The sequence below is a fragment of the Nomascus leucogenys genome, chromosome X (assembly GCF_006542625.1).
Source record: "Nomascus leucogenys isolate Asia chromosome X, Asia_NLE_v1, whole genome shotgun sequence".
Lineage (NCBI taxonomy): Eukaryota > Metazoa > Chordata > Mammalia > Primates > Hylobatidae > Nomascus > Nomascus leucogenys.
Window position 1 is genome coordinate 109,940,179 of NC_044406.1, and position 20,970 is coordinate 109,961,148.

Here is a 20,970-nt window from a genome sequence, read left to right on the forward strand (position 1 = left end):
ATCTCAGCTCACTGCAACCTCAGCCTGCTGAGTAGCCAGGACTACAGTCGTGAGCCGCTGCACCTGGCCGATGTTAGGATTTTTATGGACAATTTGGTGGGCAGGAGGCTATCGAATGGGTGCTGCTGGTTGGTTGGGGATGAAATCATAGGGGTGTGGAAAATGGTCCTCATGCACTGAGTCAGCCTCTGTGTGGGGCCACAGCACCTCTTGAGTCATGAGTCACAAGTCTGGATGGGGTCAGTCTGAAAAATATCTCAAAACACCAATTTTAGGTTTTACAGTAGTGATATTATCTATAAGAGCAATTGAGAAAGTCATGAATCTTGTGATCTCTGGCCACATGACTCCTGAGCAATAAGGGATTATAGAAACTGTGCCTACATTTTCGTAGAGTTCAGGCCCCTCCCATAATCCTATTCTTGTGGCCTTTCATTAGTGTCACAAAGGCAATTTTTTTGTTTTTGTTTTGTTTTGAGACGGAGTCTTGCTCTGACGCCCAGGCTGGAGTGCAGTGGTGCTATCTCGGCTCACTGCAAGCTCTGCCTCCTGGGTTCACGCCATTCTCCTGCCTCAGCCTCCCCAGCAGCTGGGACTACAGGCGCCCACCACCACGCCTGTAGTCCCATGGGTTTCACCATGTTAGCCAGGATGGTCTCGATCTCCTGATCTTGTGATCCGCCCACCTCGGCCTCCCAAAGTGCTGGGATTACAGGCGTGAGCCACCGCGCCCAGCCAGGCTGTTTTTGATTTAAGAGCAAGAAGGGCGTTAGTTTTAGGGAAGGCCTATTATGATCTTTGCTTTCTTTTTTTTTTTTTTTTTTTTTGAGACGGAGTCTTTCTCTGTCCCCCAGGCTGGAGTGCAGCGGCTCAATCTCGGCTCACTGCAAGCTCCGCCTCCCAGGTTCACACCATTCTCCCGCCTCAGCCTCTCCAAGTAGCTGGGACTACAGGCGCCCGCCACCACGCCCGGCTAATTTTTTTTTTTGTATTTTTAGTAGAGACGGGGTTTCACTGTGTTAGCCAGGATGGTCTCGATCTCCTGACCTCGTGATCCGCCCACCTCGGCCTCCTAAAGTGCTGGGATTACAGGCTTGAGCCACCGCGCCCGGCTGATCTTTGCTTTCAAGTTAAACTGTAAACCAAATTCCTACCAAAGTTAGCTTGGCCTGTGCCCAGAAGTGACCAAGGATGGCTTGGAGGTCAGAAGCAAAACTGTGTCAACTATGTCATATTTCTCTGTCATAATTTTGCAAAGGTGGTTTCACCAGCGTTTGTTATTTTTTTGCCTTTTTGAAAGTGTATTCTTTTGTCTGGGCACATTGCCACCCAGACTGCATCAGGGTTCTGTTAGGAAGAAAGGGAGAATGGTGGCTCACACCTGTCATCCCAGCACTTTGGGAGGCCAAGGTGGGAGGATAGCTTGAGCCCTGAAGTTTGAGATAGCCTGGGTAACCTGAGCGAGATCTTGTCTCTACTAAAAGAAAAAAAAAGCTGGGCGTGGTGGCTGACACCTGTTAGATATGAGTTTTAAATTTCTTTTCAAAGAATCAATATGTCAGTATGTTCAATTCTTTGCCTTCTTCTTTTAAACTTAACTTCCACATAAAGCAACCCTTTTCCATTACCTGCTCCACCCTGACTCCTTTCAATCACCTGCTCCACCCTGACTCCTTTCAATCACCTGCCCCACGCTGACTCATTCCGATTACCTGCTACCTGCTCCGCCCTGACTCATTCTGCACCCTGCATAACCATTTTTTCCTTCCAAACCACTCACTCTGTCACTCTCTTTAAATTAGCCCATTGGAATTAGTTTAGCCTGTGCTGTCTAACCCTAGCCAATAGGGGAAGGACACAGCAGCAGGGGCCACGTGCGTCAGAGATAAGAACCCCTTCCTCTCCCTTGTCCAGGTGTGCGCTCACCATTGCTCCATCTGTAAGGGTGCACCCTTCTATAGAAGTACCTTGCCTTGCTGAGAATTAAAAAGAAAATTTTATATTTGAGTGCTATTTCTTTTGCGGCACCGCAACTTTATAACACGCCTGTAATCCCAGCACTTTGGGAGGCTGAGGCGGGCAGATTACCTGAGGTCGGGAGTTGGAGACCAGCCTGACCAACATGGAGAAACCCTGTCTCTACTAAAAATACAAAATTAGGCCGGGCGCGGTGGCTCACGCTTGTAATCCCAGCACTTTGGGAGGCCGAGGCGGGCGGATCACGAGGTCAGGAGATCGAGACCACGGTGAAACCCTGTCTCTACTAAAAATACAAAAAAATTAGCCGGGCGTGGTGGCGGGCGCCTGTAGTCCCAGCTACTCGGAGAGGCTGAGGCAGGAGAATGGCGTGAACCCGGGAGGTGGAGCTTGCAGTGAGCCGAGATCGCTCCACTGCACTCCAGACTGGGTGAAAGAGCAAGACTCCATCTCAAAAAAAACAAAAAAAAAAAAAAAAAAAAAAAAAAAAAAAAAACAAAATTAGCCGCACGTGCTGACACATGCCTGTAATCCCAGCTACTCGGGAGGCTGAGGCAGGAAAATCACTTGAACCCGGGAGGTGGAGGCTGCAGTGAGCCAATATTGCACCACTGCACTCTAGCCTGGGCAACAGAGCAAGACTCCATCTCAAAAAAAAAACAAAAAAAAACAAAAAAAACAAAGAACTGCTGACCTGGTGATCTGCCAGCCTCGGCCTCCCAAAGCTCTGGGATTACAGGCGTGAGCCACTGTGTCTGGTGGCTCTGTCACCCAGGCTAGAGTGCAGTGGCACAATCTTGACTCATGGCAACCTCTGTCTCCCAGGTTCTAGTGATTCTCATGCCTCAGCCTCCCCAGTAGCTGGAACTGGAACTGAAACTGTAGGTGTGCACCACCACATCTTGCTAATTTTTTTTTTTTTTTTGTATTTTTAGTAGAGACAGGGTTTCACCATTTTGGCCAGGCTGGTCTCAAACTCCTGACCTTCAGTAATCTGCCCACCTCGGCCTCCCAAAGTGTTGGGATTACAGGTGTGAGCCACCACACCCACCAATATCTATATATATATTTTTTGAGGCAGGGTCCTTCTGTGTCACTCAGGCTGGAGTACAGTAGTGCCATCTTCGCTCACTGCAACCTCTACCTCTTAGGCTCAAGCGACCCTCCCACCTCAGCCTCCTGAGCAGCTGGGACTATAGGCACACACTACCATGTCCAGCTAAATTTTTTTTTCTTTGTAATTTTGTAGAGACAGGGTCTCGCCGTGTTGCCCAGGCTGGTCTTGAACTCCTGAGTTTAATCAATGGGCCCATCTTGGCCTCCCAAAGTGCTTGGATTACAGGTGTGAACCACTGCACCCAGCACAGTATCTATATTAACCCAAAGAATTCATACTGATGTATCCAACTCTAATCCATTATCACATGGTTAATTCTAGCCTCTTCCTGTTGCCTATCTGTACCTCCCACTCCAACAGTAAGAAACATGGCTCCCACCGTCCACTATCCATTTACTTACTATTGAATCCCAGCATACACATGTAGCAATTTCAGAATTGTTAAGCCTTATCTTCATGGGAAACAACTTTGACAACTACAGTACAGTGCTTATACACAGTTCTTTTTGTCTTTAGTCTTACAGACCTCACTCATTTCCAATAGTACTTGCATTAGCACCTTTCCTCCCACCCTCTTCATTGAGGTTATGCTATGCATTTGTACTACAGTTAGATCCTTTTGTCCCAGTCTGCATTCCATCCTGGGATTCCCTTGATCTCCTAAATATTTTTTCCTTAATTTGCTATATTAAAATTTATTCTCTCTCTCTTTTTTTTTTTTCGGAGAGGGAGTCTTGCTCTGTCACCCAGGCTGGAGTGCAGTGGTGTGATCTCGACTCACTGCACTCTCTGCCTTCAGGGTTCAAGCAATTCTCCTGCCTCAGCCTCCCAAGTAGCTGGGATTACAGGCACGCACCACCACACCCAACTAATTTTTGTATTTTTAGTAGAGATGGGGTTTCACCATGTTGGCCAGGCTGGTCTCAAACTACTGACCTAGTGATCTGCTCACCTCAGCCTCCTAAAGTGCTGGGATTACAGGCATGAGCCACTGTGCCCAGCCGATGCTATGGTTTTTGACAAATGCATTGTGTCACATATCCACTGTTACAATATTATACAAAATACTTTCATCACCCTAAAAAACTCCTTGCTTCACCTATTAAACCCTCCCCTACTCCAGCAACCATTGATCTTTTTACTGTTTCTTAAGTTTTGCCTTTTACAGAATGTTATATAAATGGATTCATACAGGATGTCACCTTTCCAAACTGGTTTCTTTCACCTAACAATATACATTTACAATTCATCTATATTGTTGTGTGAATTGATAGTACATTCCTATTTATTGAAAAATATATGCCATTGTAGGGCTGTACCACAATTTGTTTACCCATTCAGATATTGAAGTTTACCTTGGTTTCTTCCCGTTTTGGGCAGTTATGAAAAAACGGCTATAAACCTTCACATGAAGGTTTTTTTGTGGGCATAAATGTTCAAATCCGTTGGATAAATATCTAGGAGTATGACTACTGGGTTAAATGATAAGAATACACTTATATTAATAAGAAACTGAGGCCAGGCCGGGTGTGGTGGCTCACACCTGTAATCCTAGCACAGGCCGGGCGCGGTGGCTCACGCTTGTAATCCCAGTACTTTGGGAGGCCGAGGCGGGCGGATCACGAGGTCAGGAGATCGAGACCACGGTGAAACCCTGTCTCTACTAAAAATACAAAAAAATTAGCCGGGCGTGGTGGCGGGCGCCTGTACTCCCAGCTACTCGGAGAGGCTGAGGCAGGAGAATGGCGTGAACCCAGGAGGCGGAGCTTGCAGTGAGCCAGATTGCGCCACTGCACTCCAGCCTGGGCGGCAGAGCGAGACTCCGTCTCAAAAAAAAAAAAAAAAAAAAAAAAAAAAAAAAAAAAATCCTAGCACTTTGGGAGGCCGAGGCGGATGGATCACCTGAGTTTGGGAGTTCGAGACCAGCCTAACCAACATGGAGAAACCCCGTCTCTACTAAAAATACAAAATTAGCCGGGCTTGGAGGCACATGCCTGTAATCCCAGCTACTTGGGAGGCTGAGGCAGGAGAATCTCTTGAACCCAGGAGGCGGAGGTTGTGGTGAGCCAAGATCGCGCCATTGCACTCCAGCCTGGGCAACAAGAGCAAAAACTCCATCTCAAAAAAAAAAAAAAAGAAAGAAAAGAAACTGAGGCTGGGCACAGTGGCTCATGGCTGTAATTCCAGCACTTTGGGAGGCTAAGGTGGGTGGATCCCTTGAGGTCAGGAATTCGAGACCAGCCTGTCCAACATGGTAAAACCCCGTTTCTACGAAAAATATGAAAAATAGCTGGGCGTGGTGGTGCAAACCCGTAATCCTAGCTACTCAGGAGGCTGAACCAGGAGAATTCCTTTAAGTCCGGAGACGGAGATTGCAGTGAGTGAGATCACGCCTTTGCACTCCAGCCTGGAAGACAAGAGTGAAACTCTGTCTCAAAAAAAAAAAAAAAAAAAGAAACTGTCTCAAAATATGTGTACCATTCTGTATTCTCACCAGCAAAGAATGAGAGTACATCCTTACCAGTAAGTGGTATTGTCATTTTATTGTATTTTAGCCTTTCTATTAAGTATGTAGTGTTCTGTTAGTGTTTTTTTGTTTATTTATTTTGTCAGTGTTTTATCAATTTGCATTTCCCTAGTGATGCAACATTGCTTTTAATAGTGAAATATTTTTTTTTTTTTTTTGAGACAGAATTTCACTCCTGTAGCCCAGGCTGGTGTGCAATGGTGCGATCTGGGCTCACTGCAACCTCCGCCTCCCGGGTTCAAGCACTTCTCCTGCCTCAGCCTCCCAAGTAGCTGGGATTACAGGCATGTGCCACCACGCCCAGCTAATTTTGTATTTTTAGTAGAGACGGGATTTCTCCATGTTGGTCAGGCTGGTCTCAAACTCCCGACCTCAGGTGATCCACCTGCCTCAGCCTCCCAAAGTGCTGGGATTATAGGCATGAGCCACCACATCTGGCATAATAGTGAAATATTGAAAATGACCTACATATGTACCAATACTGGACTGAGTAAATACATTGTGATATATTTATACAATGGAAATTCTTTTTTTTTTTTTTTTTTGAGACAGGGTCTCCCTCTGTCACCCAGGCTGGAGTGCAATGGCATGGTCTCGGCTCACTGCAACCTCCGCCTCCCAGGTTCAAGCGATTCCCTTGCCTCAGACTCCCAAGTAGCTGGGATTATGGGTGCTCACCACTACGCCCAGCTAATTTTTTGGTATTTTTAATAGAGATAGGATTTCACCATGTTAGTCAGGCTGGTCTCGAACTCCTGACCTCACGTGATCTGCCCGCCTTGGCCTCCCAAAGTGCTAGGATTACAGTCGTGAGCCACCGTGCCCAGCCTGGAATTTCATATGATAGTTGAAAGGAATGAGTTAAAGAGTTGCATGTGGCCAGGCACGGTGGCTCACACCTGTAATCCCAACACTTTGGGAGGCTGAGGAGGGTGGATCACCTGAGGTCAGGAGTTCGAGACCAGCCTGGCCAAGATGGTGAAACTGTCTCTAGTAAAAATACACACAAAAAATTAGCCAGGCGAGGTGGGGGGCGCCCGTAATCCCAGCTACTTGGGAGGCTGAGGCAGGAGAATTGCTTGAACCTAGGAGGCGGAGGTTGCAATGAGCCGACATCGTGCCATTGCACTCCAGCCTGGGTGACAAGATTGAGAATCTGTCTCAAAAAAGAAAAAAAGAGAAAAAAAAAAAGAGTTACATGTGGTGGCCGGGCACGGTGGCTCACGCCTGTAATACCAGCACTTTGGGAGGCCAAGGCAGGTGGATCACCTGAGGTCGGGAGTTTGAGACCAGCCTGACCAACATGGAGAAACCCTGTCTCTACTAAAAATACAAAATTAGCCAGGTGTGGTGGCACGTGCCTGTAATCCCAGCTACTCGGGAGGCTGAGGCAGGAGAATTGCTTGAACCCAGGAGGCAGAGGTTGTGGTGAGCCGAGATCATGCCATTGCACTCCAGCCTGGGCAACAAGAATGAAACTCCTTTTCTTTCTTTCTTTTTTTTTTTTCTTGAGACAGGGTCTCGCTCTGTCACCCAGGCTGGAGTGCAGTGGTGCAATCTCGGCTCACTGCAAGCTCCGCCGCCTCCCAGGTTCACCCCATTCTCCTGCCTCCGCCTCCTGAGTAGCTGGAACTGCAGATGCCCGCCACCACACCCGGCTAATTTTTTGTATTTTTAGTAGAGACAGGGTTTCACCGTGCTAGCAGGACGGTCTCGATCTCCTGACCTTGTGATCCGCCCGCCTCGGCCACCCAAAGTGCTGGGATTACAGGCATGAGCCACCGCGCCCAGCCTGAAACGCTGTTTCAAAAAAAAAAAATGAGTTGCATGTGTCATGGTCAAGTGAGGTGGCTCATGCCAATAATCCCAGCATTTTCGGAGGCCAAGGTGGCCAGATTGCTGGAGCCCAGGAGTTTGAGACCAGCCTGGGCAACATGGGGAAACTTCGTCTCTACCCAAAATACGAAAAATTGGCTGGGGATAGTGGCCCAGGCCTGTAGTCCCAGCTACTTAGGCAGCTGAGGTAGGGGGATTACTGGAGCCCAGGAGATCGACACTGCAGTGAGCTGTGTTCACACTACTGCACTCCAGCTTGGGTGACAGAGTGAGACTTTGTCTCTAAAAAAAAAAAAGAGAGAGAGAGAAAGAATGAAACATATACTACATATACTATAAGATACATATACTGTAAGAAAAACGGATACCACGTTACGATTATGCATCTATATGTATACAAATGATAGATACCAAATTATTCTAGTGGTGTTTTGGGGGGACGGAGAGGGAAATGGGATAGAGGAGAGATACACAAGACAATTCAAGTCTATTTATACTTTTCTTGTATTATTATTATTATTTTTTTTTGAGACGGAGTCTCGCTCTGTCACCCAGGCTGGAGTGCAGTGGCGCAATCTCGGCTCACTGCAAGCTCCGCCTCCCGGGTTCACGCCATTCTCCTGCCTCAGCCTCTCCGAGTAGCTGGGACTACAGGCGCCCGCCACCACGCCCGGCTAATTTTTTGTATTTTTAGTAGAGACGGGGTTTCACCGTGGTCTCGATCTCCTGACCTCCTGATCCGCCCGCCTCGGCCTCCCAAAGTGTTGGGATTACAAGCATGGGGGCGTGCGCCTGTAATCCCAGCTACATGGGAGGCTGAGGCAGGAGAATCACTTGAACCTGGGTATCGGAGGTTGCAGTGAGCTGAGATCGCGCCACTGCACTCTAGCCTGGTGACAGAGTGAGACTCTATCTCAAAAAAAAAAATGCAACCATTTGGCCAGGCGCAGTGGCTCACGCTTGTCATCCCAGCACTTTGGGAGGCCGAGGCGGGCGGATCACTAGGTCAGGAGATCGAGACCACGGGGAAACCCCGTCTCTACTAAAAATACAAAAAAATTAGCCGGGCGTGGTGGCGGGCACCTGTAGTCCCAGCTCCTCGGAGAGGCTGAGGCAGGAGAATGGCGTGAACCCGGGAGGCGGAGCTTGCAGTGAGCCGAGATTGCACCACTGCACTCCAGCCTGGGCGACAGAGTGAGACTCTGTCTCAAAAAAAACAAAAAACAAAAAAACAAAAAACAAACAAACAAACAAAACAAACAAACAAACAAGAAAAAATGCAACCATTTGTCTTTTATCTCCTTATGACCTGGAAGCTCCCTCCCCCACTTCAAGTTGTCCTGCCTTTCCGGATTTAACCAATGCACATCTTGCATATATTGACTGATTTCTCTTGTCTCCCCAAAATGTATAAAACCAGTCTGTGCCCCGACCACTTTGGGCACATGTTGTCAGAACCTCCTGAGGCTGTGTCACGGGTGCATCTTTAACCTTGGCTAAATAAACTTTCTAAATTGAGACTTGTCACACATACTCTTTGGTTCACGAGTTCTAGTTTTTGGTTAGATATGAATTCTATATTTCTTTTCGAAGAATCAATATGTCAGTATGTTCAATTCTTTGCCTTCTTCTTTTAAACTTAACTTCCTCATAAAGCAACGCTTTTCGATTACCTGCTCCACCCTGACTCCTTTCAATCACCTGCCCCACCCTGACTCATTCTGATTACCTGCTATCTGCTCCGCCCTGACTCATTCTGCACCCTGCATAACCATTTTTTCCCTCCAAACCACTCACTCCGTCACTCTCTTTAAATTAGCCCATTGGAATTAGTTTAGCCTGTGCTGTCTAACCCTAGCCAATAGGGGAAGGACGCAGCAGCAGGGGCCACGTGCGTCAGAGATAAGAACCCCTTTCTCTCCCTTGTCCAGGTGTGCGCTCACCGTTGCTCCATCTGTAAGGGTGCACCCTTCTATAGAAGTACCTTGCCTTGCTGAGAATTAAAAAGAAAATTTTATATTCGAGTGCTATTTCTTTTGTGGCACCGAAACTTTATAACAGTTTGAAGCGCACACTGTAGGGTAACTATAGTTAACAATAATTTATTGTATATTTCTTTTTTTTTTTTTTTTTTTTTTTTTTTTTTTTTTTTTTTTGAGACGGAGTCTTGCTCTGTCACCCAGGCTGGAGTGCAGTGGCACGATCTCGGCTCACTGCAAGCTCCACCTCCCGGGTTCACGCCATTCTCCTGCCTCAGCCTCTCCGAGTAGCTGGGACTACAGGCGCCCGCCACCGCGCCCGGCTAATTTTTTGTATTTTTTTTTTTTAGTAGAGACGGGGTTTCACCGTGGTCTCGATCTCCTGACCTCGTGATCCGCCCGCCTCGGCCTCCCAAAGTGCTGGGATTACAAGCGTGAGCCACCGCGCCCGGCCTTGTATATTTCAAAATAGTTAGAAGGGAAGATTTGAAATGTTCCTAACACAAATGATAAATATTTGAGGTGATGGATGCCCTAAATACCCTTATTTGATCATTACACATTGTATACATGTATGAAAATATCACATGCACTCCGTAAATAAGTACAACTATTATGTATTTTTTTTTTTTTTTGAGATGGTCTCTGTCACCCAGGCTGGAGTGCAGTGGCTTGATCACTGCTCACTGCAGCCTTGACCTCCAGGGCTCAAGTGATTCTTTGGCCTCAGCCTCCCGAGTAGCCGGGATTACAAGCACACACAACCGCGCCCAACTAATTTTTGTTATTTTTTTGTAGAGACAGAGTTTCACCACGTTGCCTAGGCTGGTCTGAAACTCCTGGACTCCAGTAATCCGCCCCCCTCAGACACCCAAAGTTCTGGGATTACAGGTGTTTACAAACGTGCATGACAACTGTGTATCAATTTTTTAAAAACAAAAAAAATTAGAACAGTTGAACAATTAAAAAAAGAATACACTTTCCATTCTTCCTTGCAGCAGGGAATAGCCAATGAAGTCTAAGTGCAAATACAATAAGGCTTCTGGGAAGGGTCTTTAAAGGGGCCTGGCCTAGATGGGAAGTCTGCTGTTTCACTTGTCCCCACCTTCCCTCTCTTCCTCCCACAAATAGCCCCTCTTCACAACTCTTAAAAGCATTCCTTTACAGTCCATTAACACTGCCACTACCTCTGCTGGAAGCTTCCTCATTTCCTGGGTTACTGCAATAGTGTCTTAACTCATCTCCCCACCCCTTCCCTCTGATCCATTCTGTATATTACCCTACCAGGCTGATTTTTCTAAAACCCAACTTTGATCAATTCACTACCCTACTTCAAACTCTTTTGATGGTTCTCTTGCCTCCAGAAGTGGTTCTTAAAACTGGCTGCATCAGAATCAGCTGGAGAATTTGAGGAAGCCATACATTTTCCCAAAGCATAACCCAAACTGACTGAATGTGCATCACAGGACTGTCTAGGAATTAGAAGTTTCTTGTATCTTTCTTCTTCTTCTTCTTCTTCTTCTTCTTCTTCTTCTTCTTCTTCTTCTTCTTCTGCTTCTGCTTCTGCTTCTGCTTCTGCTTCTGCTTCTGCTTCTCCTTTTTTTTTTTTTCAAGACAGTGTCTCTCTCTGTTGCCTAGGCTGGAGGGCACTGGCATGATCTTGGCTAACTGCAGCCTCAACCTCCCAGGCACAGGAGATCCTCCCACCTCAGCCTCTCAACTAGCTGGGACTACAGGCGTGAGCCATCGTCCTTGGCTAATTTTTGTATTTTTTGTAGAGATGGAGTTTCACCATGTCACCCTGGCTAGTCTTGAACTCCTGGACTCAAGCAAACCAACTGCCTTGGCCTCCCAAAGTGCCAGGATTACAGGTATAAGCCACCAGGCCAGGCCAAGGCAGACTTTATTCAGGACTATGGTGACAGGTATAGGAACGACTGCAATGAGATTTTGCAATAGGGGAGAAAGACTGGGTTCAACTCCAAATATGACAAGAAAAAATGAGAATTTATAGCCAAGCAACAGGATAGGAGTCAGTGAATGGAAAGTTACTAAGAGGAGACATGAAAGATAGGGGAATTGTTTTCTTCTGTTTTCTCCTTGTTCAGGATCTTTTTATTTTATCTTATTTTTCTTTCTTTGTTTTAAGGCTAGGGGAAATCTTGCTAGGTAGACTCAGGATTCTTGCTGAAGGCAGGTTAGAATGATAAGATATGGAGAGTAGGCCAGCACGGTGGTTCATGCCTGTAATCTCAGCACTTTGAGAGGCCAAGTCAGGAGGATCTTTTGAGCCAGGAGGTCGAGATCACCTTGGGCAACATAGGGAGACCCCATCTCTCAAAAAAAAAAAAAAAAAAAATCTGGCCGGGTGTGGTGGCTCATGCCTGTAATCCCAACACTTTGGGAGGCCGAGGCAGGCAGATCACTTGAGGTCAGGAGTTCGAGACCAGCCTGGCCAACATGGTGAAACCCCGTCTCTACTAAAAATACAAAAATTAGCCAGGCATGGTGGCGGGCGCTTGTAATCCCAGCTACTCGGGAGGCTGAGACAGGAGGATCACTTGAACCCAGAAGGCGGAGGTTGCAGTGAGCCGAGATTGCGCCACTGCGCTCCAGCCTGGGCAACAGAGCAAAACTCTGTTTTACACACACACACACACACACACACACACACACACACAGAGAGAGAGAGAGAGAGAGAGAGAGAGAGAAAATCTAAAAAAAAGAAAGACATGGAGAGTAGAGGATGAGGAATTTGATCAGATATTGAGGTTGATCAGACACTGAGGGCAGGCATTTTTTACTAAACTGACTCAGCAGTATTTTTGCTAAAACTGGATTAAGTGGGTCAAGGACAGAGCCCAAGGTTGGAGCTTAGTCAGAAAGAGGGCTCAGAGGACCCAGACTTAGGTTTGGTCAAGGAGAGAGTCTTTGTTACTATGTAACATAATTAACACACCGTGAACACAATAAACATTCAGTAAACGTTAGCAGCTACACTCCAGCCATAAGACATTAACAGTCGTGCCCCATGTACATGCTATTTTGTTCCATTTCTATGCATTAGCACATTCTGACGAGTCCGCTTGGAATGCCTTTCTCCTGCTTCACCTAGCTAATTCTCCCTTGTCTTTCAATACTGAAGTCCTGTTGGAGTCAGTTCTGATCTGGGTCCCTCCTCTGGGCTCCCACTGCACCCTGTGCCTGCCTCTACCAAGTGAAAAACCACTGCAGGGTTTTAGGTGGAGGAGTGACCTGACTTGTCTTGAGTATCTACTATATGCCAGGCACCACTGTAGGTTCTGAATCAAAATAAGAATAAAAAGAACACTTAGCAGCTGGGCGCGGTGGCTCACACCTGTAATCCTAGCACTTTGAGAGGCTGAGGTAGGTGGATTGCCTGAGCTCAGGAGTTTAAGACCAGCCTAGGCAACAAGGCAAAATCCCATCTCTACTAAAAATACAAAAAATTAGCTGGCGTCATGGTGCGTGCCTGTAATCTCAGCTACTCAAGAGGCTGAGGCAGGAGACTCGCCTAAACCCAGGAGGCAGAGGCTGCAGAGAGCTGAGATCATGCCACTGCACTCCAGCCTGTGCAACAGAATGAGACTCTGTCTCAAAAAAAAAAAAAAGAACACTTAGAGGGTTACTGAGAAGATTAGAGATAAAGCTAGATAAAGCTTGCAAAGCACTTAAGACATTGCCTGACATATGGCAAACATTCAGTAAATGCTAACCACTATTACTTATATTTAGAAGAATGTAAATAACTATTATTATTACTGTTATTTTTTGGGATGGAGTCTCGCACTGTTGCCCAGGCTAGAGTGCAGTGGTGTGATCTCGGCTTACTGCAAGCTCCACCTCCCCTCCCAGGTTCTTGCCATTCTCCTGCCTCAGCCTCCCAAGTAGCTGGGACTACAGGTGCCTGCCACCACACCCGGCTAATTTTTTGTATTTTTAGTAAACAGAGGGTTTCACTGTGTTAGCCAGGATGGTCTTGATCTCCTGACCTTGTGATCCGCCTGCCTCGGCCTCCCAAAGTGCTGGGATTACAGGTGTGAGCCACTGTGCCCGGCTAACTATTATTATTTATACTCCCTTACATATATTCAGGTCTTTGGCATCGCAGTCTTCCTTTCTAAACACAAATCTTACTACCATCCTGGATGATGATCTCTCCAACATGCCAGCCTCTCTCTTGGACCTCAACTCCAGTAGCTTTCACCTCCTCCCTACTCAAGACACACCATGACAACACTCTGACCTTGACATTGTTGTTGGATTGTTGGATTTTTGCACAATAATAGACTGGGTATAACAATAGGAACAGATTAGTGTATATTAATAGCAAGCTCAGGTGCAATTTTCCATTAATTTGAGATGAGAGTGTAATCTTCTGTCCTTGCCACAAACAAGCAAGAAGTCTTTTCTGTATGACTGGGTCCCAGGAAAATAAAAGCAAAGAAAGGAAAGGAGGTGCTGGCTAGAGATGCTAGCTTTGCCAGCACAAGCTAAGGACAGGCATCTTTAAGACTACTCAAAGAGAGGAAATTACAATTGCAGTCTTTCTGGCAGCAAAGAGGGAATGAGAGGTTAGTGACCAAGATACTGGATCACGAATCAGGAGACTGAGGGGTGGATGCTGCCAATAGATGCTATTTGACATGAATGCTCATCACAAAGGCTGTTTGCTTATTGGTGAGTCAAGAGTAATCCTCTGCAAGTCGGCACCCCTTTCTCCCAGAAGAAGTTTCTTTTTTATCGTTGTTGTTTCCCTACTCATAGAAGAAGTTTCATAAACCTGATAGCTCTGAGAACAAGGCCTGAAAGTCGGGGCTCACCCCATCCCGCTTCACTCAGAGCTCTTGCTTTTTTTTTTTTTTTTTTTTTGAGACAGAGTTTCTCTCTTGTTGCCCAGGCTGGAGTGCAATGGCCCGATCTTGGCTCGCTGCAACCTCCGCCTCCCTGGTTCAAGTGATTCTCCTGCCTCAGCTTCTCGAGTAGCTGGCGCCTGCCACCACGCCCGGCTAATTTTTTGTATTTTTAGTAGAGATGGGGTTTCACTATGTTGCCCAAGCTGGCCTCGAACTCCTGACCTTAGGCAATCTGCCCACCTTGGCCTCCCAAAGTGCTGGGATTACAGGCGTGAGCCACCGTGCCCAGAGCTCTTGCTTTTTATCTATTATATTTATTTGGGCTTTAATTTATAATTGAATTTTGTTCCTTTTTTTTTTTGAAATGGAGTCTCACTCTGTCACCCAGGCTGGAGTGCAATAGCGCAATCTCGGCTCACTGCAATCTTTGCCTCCTGGGTTCAAGCAATCTCCTGCCTCAGCCTCCTGAGTAGCTGGGATTACAGGTGCCTGCCACCACACATTTTTGTGTTTTTAGTAGAAACGGGGTTGGCCAGGCGCGGTGGCTCACGCTTGTAATTCCAGCACTTTGGGAGGCCGAGGCAGGCGGATCACGAGGTCAGCAGATCGAGACCACGGTGAAACCCTGTCTCTACTAAAAATACAAAAAAATTAGCCGGGCGTGCTGGCGGGCGCCTGTAGTCCCAGCTACTCCGAGTGGCTGAGGCAGGGGAATGGCGGGAACCCGGGAGGCGGAGCTTGCAGTGAGCCCAGATCGCACCACTGCACTCCAGCCTGGGCGACAGAGCGAGACTCCGTCTCAAAAAAAAAAAAAAGAAATGGGGTTTCACCATGTTGCTCAGGCTGGTCTCGAACTCCTGACGTCAGGTGATCTGCCCGCCTCGACCTCCCAAAGTGCTGAGATTACAGGCGTGAGCTACTGCGCCCGGCCTTTTTTTTTTTGAGACGGAATCTTGCTCTGTCACCCAGGCTGGAGTGCAGTGGCGAGATCTGGGCTCACTGTAAGCTCTGCCTCCCGGGTTCACGCCATTCTCCTGCCTCAGCCTCTCGAGTAGCTGGGACTACAGGCGCATGCCGCCACGCCTGGGTTTCACTGTGTTAGCCAGGATGGTCTCGATCTCCTGACCTCGTGATCTGCCCGTCTTGGCCTCTCAAAGTGCTGGGGTTACAGGTGTGAGCCATCGCGCCCGCGCCCGGTCTTGTTTTTTTTTTTTTTTTTTTTTTTTTTAGACAGAGTTTCACTTTGTCACCCGGGCTGGAGTGCAGTGGCCCAATCTTGACTTACTGCAACCTCTGCCTCCCGGGTTCAAGCAATTCTCCTGCCCCTGCGTCCTCAGTAGCTGAGATTACAGGCATAAGCCAACATGCCCAGCTGATTTTTTTTCTTTTCTTTTTTTTTTTTTTTTGAGACAGAGTCTCGCTGTCACCCAGGCTGGATTGCAGCGGCGCCATCTCGGCTCACTGCAGGCTCCGCCCCCCGGGGTTCACGCCATTCTCCTGCCTCAGCCTCCCGAGTAGCTGGGACTACAGGCGCCCGCCAACACGCCCGGCTAATTTTTTGTATTTTTAGTAGAGACGGGGTTTCACTGTGTTAGCCAGGATGGTCTCGATCTCCTGACCTCGTGATCCGCCCGCCTCTGCCTCCCAAAGTGCTGGGATTACAGGCGTGAGCCACCGCGCCCGGCCCTTTTTTTCTATTTTTAGTAGAGACGGGGTTTCACCATGTTGGCCAGGGTGGTCTTGAACTCCTGACCTAAGGTGATCCACCTGCGTTGGCCTCCCAAAGTGCTGGGATTACAGGCGTGAGCCACTGTGTCCGGCCTATAACTGGATTTTGGAAAAGAGTTCTAGTGCTAAATCTTTGCCATTCCCCTCAGTGGATAACTACATATTTTACGTTCCACAGTATCCAGCTGCCACTGAGGTGTGGTGGCCATCCTCAAAATTCCCTTCTACTTATCCATATCTTGTGTCCTTTAGTCTCTGAGGATGTGTCCTCTTTTTCTGTTCAAGGATAATGCCTCTATTCATGCTTGATCCGATCTCTTTCTCCTTTCCTCTGAGTCTTTATGCCATTGATTTTCCTTTCTTCTATTAGGTGGAACCATATTAAATTGCTGTTTGCATCATTTGGCAATGGTGGAACATTAGCAACTTCATGAGGTTCAAGTTAATACATCTTCATTCTTTTCCCCTCTAAATGTTCCTTCTCCTCAACCAAAACCAATTACAACAAAATATCCTTGTACAGGTAAGAGTAAGCTCCCGATATATTGTGTTTTGAATTTTACACTTACATATGTCCCTGCATATAAAACCTAAACACCGTATCTCAGGTATACCGGCCTTTGCTGTTCATATCTCCCAATTGATAATTCACCCAATAAGTATTTATTGAGGATCTAGCATGTTCATGAAACATTTATTCACTCATCCAACAGATATCTTCTGAGCACATACACTGTGTCAGATACTGTTCTAAGCACTCGAACGGTATCAGTGAACAAAACAAGGATCCTTGTGCTCTTAGAGCTTATATTCTAGCAGGAGTAGAAAGGAGACAATGTACAATAAAGAAACATAATAATTAAGAGTACCATATAGTATGTTAGAAAGTGACAGATGCCAGGCGCGGTGGCTCACGCCTGTAATCCCAGCACTTTGGGAGGCCGAGGCGGGTGGATCACCTGAGGTCGGGAGTTTGAGACCAGCCTGACCAACATGGAGAAACCCTGTCTCTACTAAAAATACAAAATTAGCTGGGCGTGGTGGTGCATGCCTGTAATCCCAGCTACTCGGGTGGCTGAGGTAGGAGAATCGCTTGAACCTGGGAGTTGGAGGTTGTGGTGAGCCGAGATTGTGCCATTAGCATTCCAGCCTGGGCAACGAGAGCAAAAGTCTGTCTCAAAAAAAAAAAAAAAAAGAAAGTGACAGATGCCATGGAAAAAGCAGAAAGTTGAGCAGAGGAAGGGAGATTGGGAGTGCTGGGAGGAGGAACTATAATTTAAAATATGGTGGTCACTGTAGGCGAAGGTTTGTTACCTTTGGAGAAGGTAACAATTAAGCAAAGACTTGAAGGAGGAGAAGGATATGCTATCTGGGAAAAGTGTTCCGGGCAGAGTAAACAGCAAGTACAAAGACCCTGAGTCAGGAAAACTAAAGAAAGAAGGAGGAGAATAGTAGGAAATGAAGACATAAAAGTAACAAGAGTTTAGGGTCTTTGTATTAGGTATCTACTGCTGTGTAACAAATTGCCCTAAAATTTGGCTATTGACAATAATACACAGGAATTCAAGAGTCGTTTGGCTTGGGGGTTCTGGCTCTGGGTCCCAAGAGGCTACAGTTTCTGAAGGCTGTGCCTGAAGATTCTTCTTCTAAGGTGGCTCACTCACATGGTTGGCAAATTGGTGCTGGTTGTTGATGGGGGAGGAAGAGATGAGGAGAGGGGAAGGACTTTGTTTCTATTTGTGTGGGTCTCTCCACCTGCTGTTTTTTAAAAAAGGCTAGTGGCTGGGTGCGGTGGCTCAAGCCTGTAATCCCAGCACTTTGGGAGGCCGAGGCGGGCGGATCACGAGGTCAGGAGATCCAGACCATCCTGGCTAACAGGGTGAAACCCCGTCTCTACTAAAAATACAAAAAATTAGCCGGGCGTGTTGGCGGGCGCCTGTAGTCCCAGCTACTCGGGAGGCTGAGGCAGGAGAATGGCGTGAACCCCGGGAGGCGGAGCTTGCAGTGAGCCGAGATCGTGCCACTGCACTCCAGCCTGGGGGACAGAGCAAGACTCCGTCTCAAAAATAAAATAAAATAAAATAAAATAAAATAAAATAAAATAAAATAGGCTAGTGAAGTAAAGCAGTGAGAGTAGAGAAGGAAGAAAGAAATCTGTAACTAGTTGTGATCAATTGGTTGTAAACACCACTTCACTCAGACCAGCCTCCACATGCTGTTTGAGTATCTTCATGACATGACAGCTGGCTTCCCCTACAGCAACCAATCCAAAAACGGAGCAAGGCAGATACCACAATGCCTTTTATGATCTAGTCTTGTAAGTCACACACTATCATTTCTACCATATACTACTGATGACACAGTCACCCCTGGTTCATTATAGAAGAGAACTACCCCGGGGTGTAAATAGCAAGAGGTGAAGACCATTGGTGGTCATCTTGGTGGCTATGATAGCCTTGGTAGGTCATTATAAATCTGTGGCTTTTACTTTGAGGGAAATGGGAAGCCAATTAAGGGATCTGAGCAGTGAAATGACAATGATCTGACATGTGTCATGAGGATAACTCTTGCCACTGTGGGAATTGAATGGAGAAGATCAAGGATGTAAGCGGGAAACCAGTGAGAAGGCTATTACAGTCCGAGAGAGATGCACTAGGGTCATAATGGTGGAGTCGAGAATTGGTGACACTCTGGATTCATTTTGAAGATAGAGATGACAAGATTTGCTGATGGATTGGATGTGGGATATGAGAGAAAGGAATTAAAGATGACTTCTAAGGGTTTTGGAGGAATAGGAATTACAAAAATGAGTTCCACATACATCTTGCCATAAATGAGCTTACAACACAGGAGAGATAAGATGTGTACACAAGTGCCATATATACTACATGGCAGAAAGCACTGTGCTCCATAATACAGGCACAAATTTAAGTGCCAAGTATAATAAAAAAGTTCTGGAGATGGTTGCACAACAATGCGAATGTACTTATTGCCACTGAAAAACGGTTAAAATGGTAAATTTTATTTATTTATTTATTTATTTTTTTTTTGAGGCGGAGTCTCGCTGTGTCACCCAGGCTGGAGTGCAGTGGCAGGATCTCGGTTCACTGCAAGCTCTGCCTTCCAGGTTCACGCCATTCTCCTGCCTCAGGCTCCCAAGTAGCTGGGACTACAGGTGCCTGCCACCACACCCGGCTAATTTTTTGTATTTTTAGTGGAGACTGGGGTTTCACTGTGTTAGCCAGGATGGTCTTGATCTCCTGACCTTGTGATCCGCCCGCCTCAGCCTCCCAAAGTGCTGGGATTACAGGCGTGAGCCACCGCGCCCAGCCTATTTATTTTTATTTATTTATTTATTTTGAGACCGAGTCTTACTCTGTCACCCAGGGTGGAGTGCAGTGGTGCGATCTCGGCTTACTGCAGCCTCTGCCTCCCGGGTTCCAGCGATTCTCCAGCCTCAGCCTACTAAGTAGCTGGGATTACAGGCACTCACCACCACACTCGGCTAATTTTGTATTTTTAGTAGAGACAGGTTTTCACCATGTTGGCCAAGCTGGTCTCAAACTACTGACCTCTGGTGATCCACCCGCCTCGGCCTCCCAAAGTGTTAGGATTACAGGCGTGAGCTACCGCCCCCAGGCCAAAACAGTAAATTTTATGTTCTGTACATTTTACCACAAGAAAAAAACGGTGCTTAAAAAAAGCAAAAACAAAAATTAGAGAAGTGCCACTAGAGTTCAGAGCATGGAGAGATTAACTTCAGCTAAGAAAATCAGAGAAGGCTTTGTTACAGAGGCAGTCCTTTTTTTTTTTTTTTTTTTTTTTTTGAGACAGAGTCTCGCTCTGTCGCCCAGGCAGGAGTGCAGTGGCGCAATCTCGGCTCACTGCAAGCTCCGCCTCCCGGGTTCACGCCATTCTCCTGCCTCAGCCTCTCCGAGTAGCTGGGACTACAGGCGCCCGCCACCACGCCCGGCTAATTTTTTGTATTTTTAGTAGAGACGGGTTTTCATCGTGGTCTCGATCTCCTGACCTCGTGATCCGCCCGCCTTGGCCTCCCAAAGTGCTGGGATTACAAGCGTGAGTCACCGCGCCCGGCCTTTTTTTTTTTATTTTATTTATTTTTTGAGACAGAGTCTCGCACCTTTCCACGGGCAGTCTTTTCACATAGGCAGAGGGAGTAGTTTGAGCAAATTAGCGGTAGGCAGGAAAACTGAGGATAGGCGGGGCACAACGAGTAGTTCTGATTTGTTAGAAGATAGGGTAGGGTGCCCAAGGGGAGAATAAACATGCAACTAAGAGTTTTAAGAAAATTCTTTCCTCTCCTCCCTCCAAGTTCCCTTGTTGTGAAGGGAGGATCATATCTTGCATCATTTGATTTCATTTGAAATGAAATATTCAGAATCCATCATCTCACATTACCCTGTAAGATCCCATTTTCCTGAAACAAAAATTCCTATGTTGATCTGACAATCCTACAACACATTTGAAATAAATCCAGGGTATGACCACATTTTATGTACACAGACTTCCTTTGTTTCCTGTCCATCTGCTTTCTTTTTCCTCTATTAATTTTCCCTTCACCTCCCAATCTTAACCCCCGCCATTCCCCCAGGGTCTCCCTTTCTTGTCATCCCTTTCATCCTTCCCTTCTTGGAAACAGATCCGATTCTAACCTCAGTTACCTTATTAGCCGCGTGATACTGGGATAGTTATCCCCTCTGGGCCTCAGTTTCCTTTGTAAAATGGGCTTATTAAACCCCCAAAGACAGTGCTTATCTTACAGGGTTGTCAACATTACAACAAAGAACACGTTATATGCCTAACAGAATACCTGATCTATAGTAAGAACTCAACATTTTCGCCCCTTCCCCTCCTCTTTTCTGTCCTTGTGCCTTTCTTCCCCTATTCCTCAACCCCAGGGCCCAACAG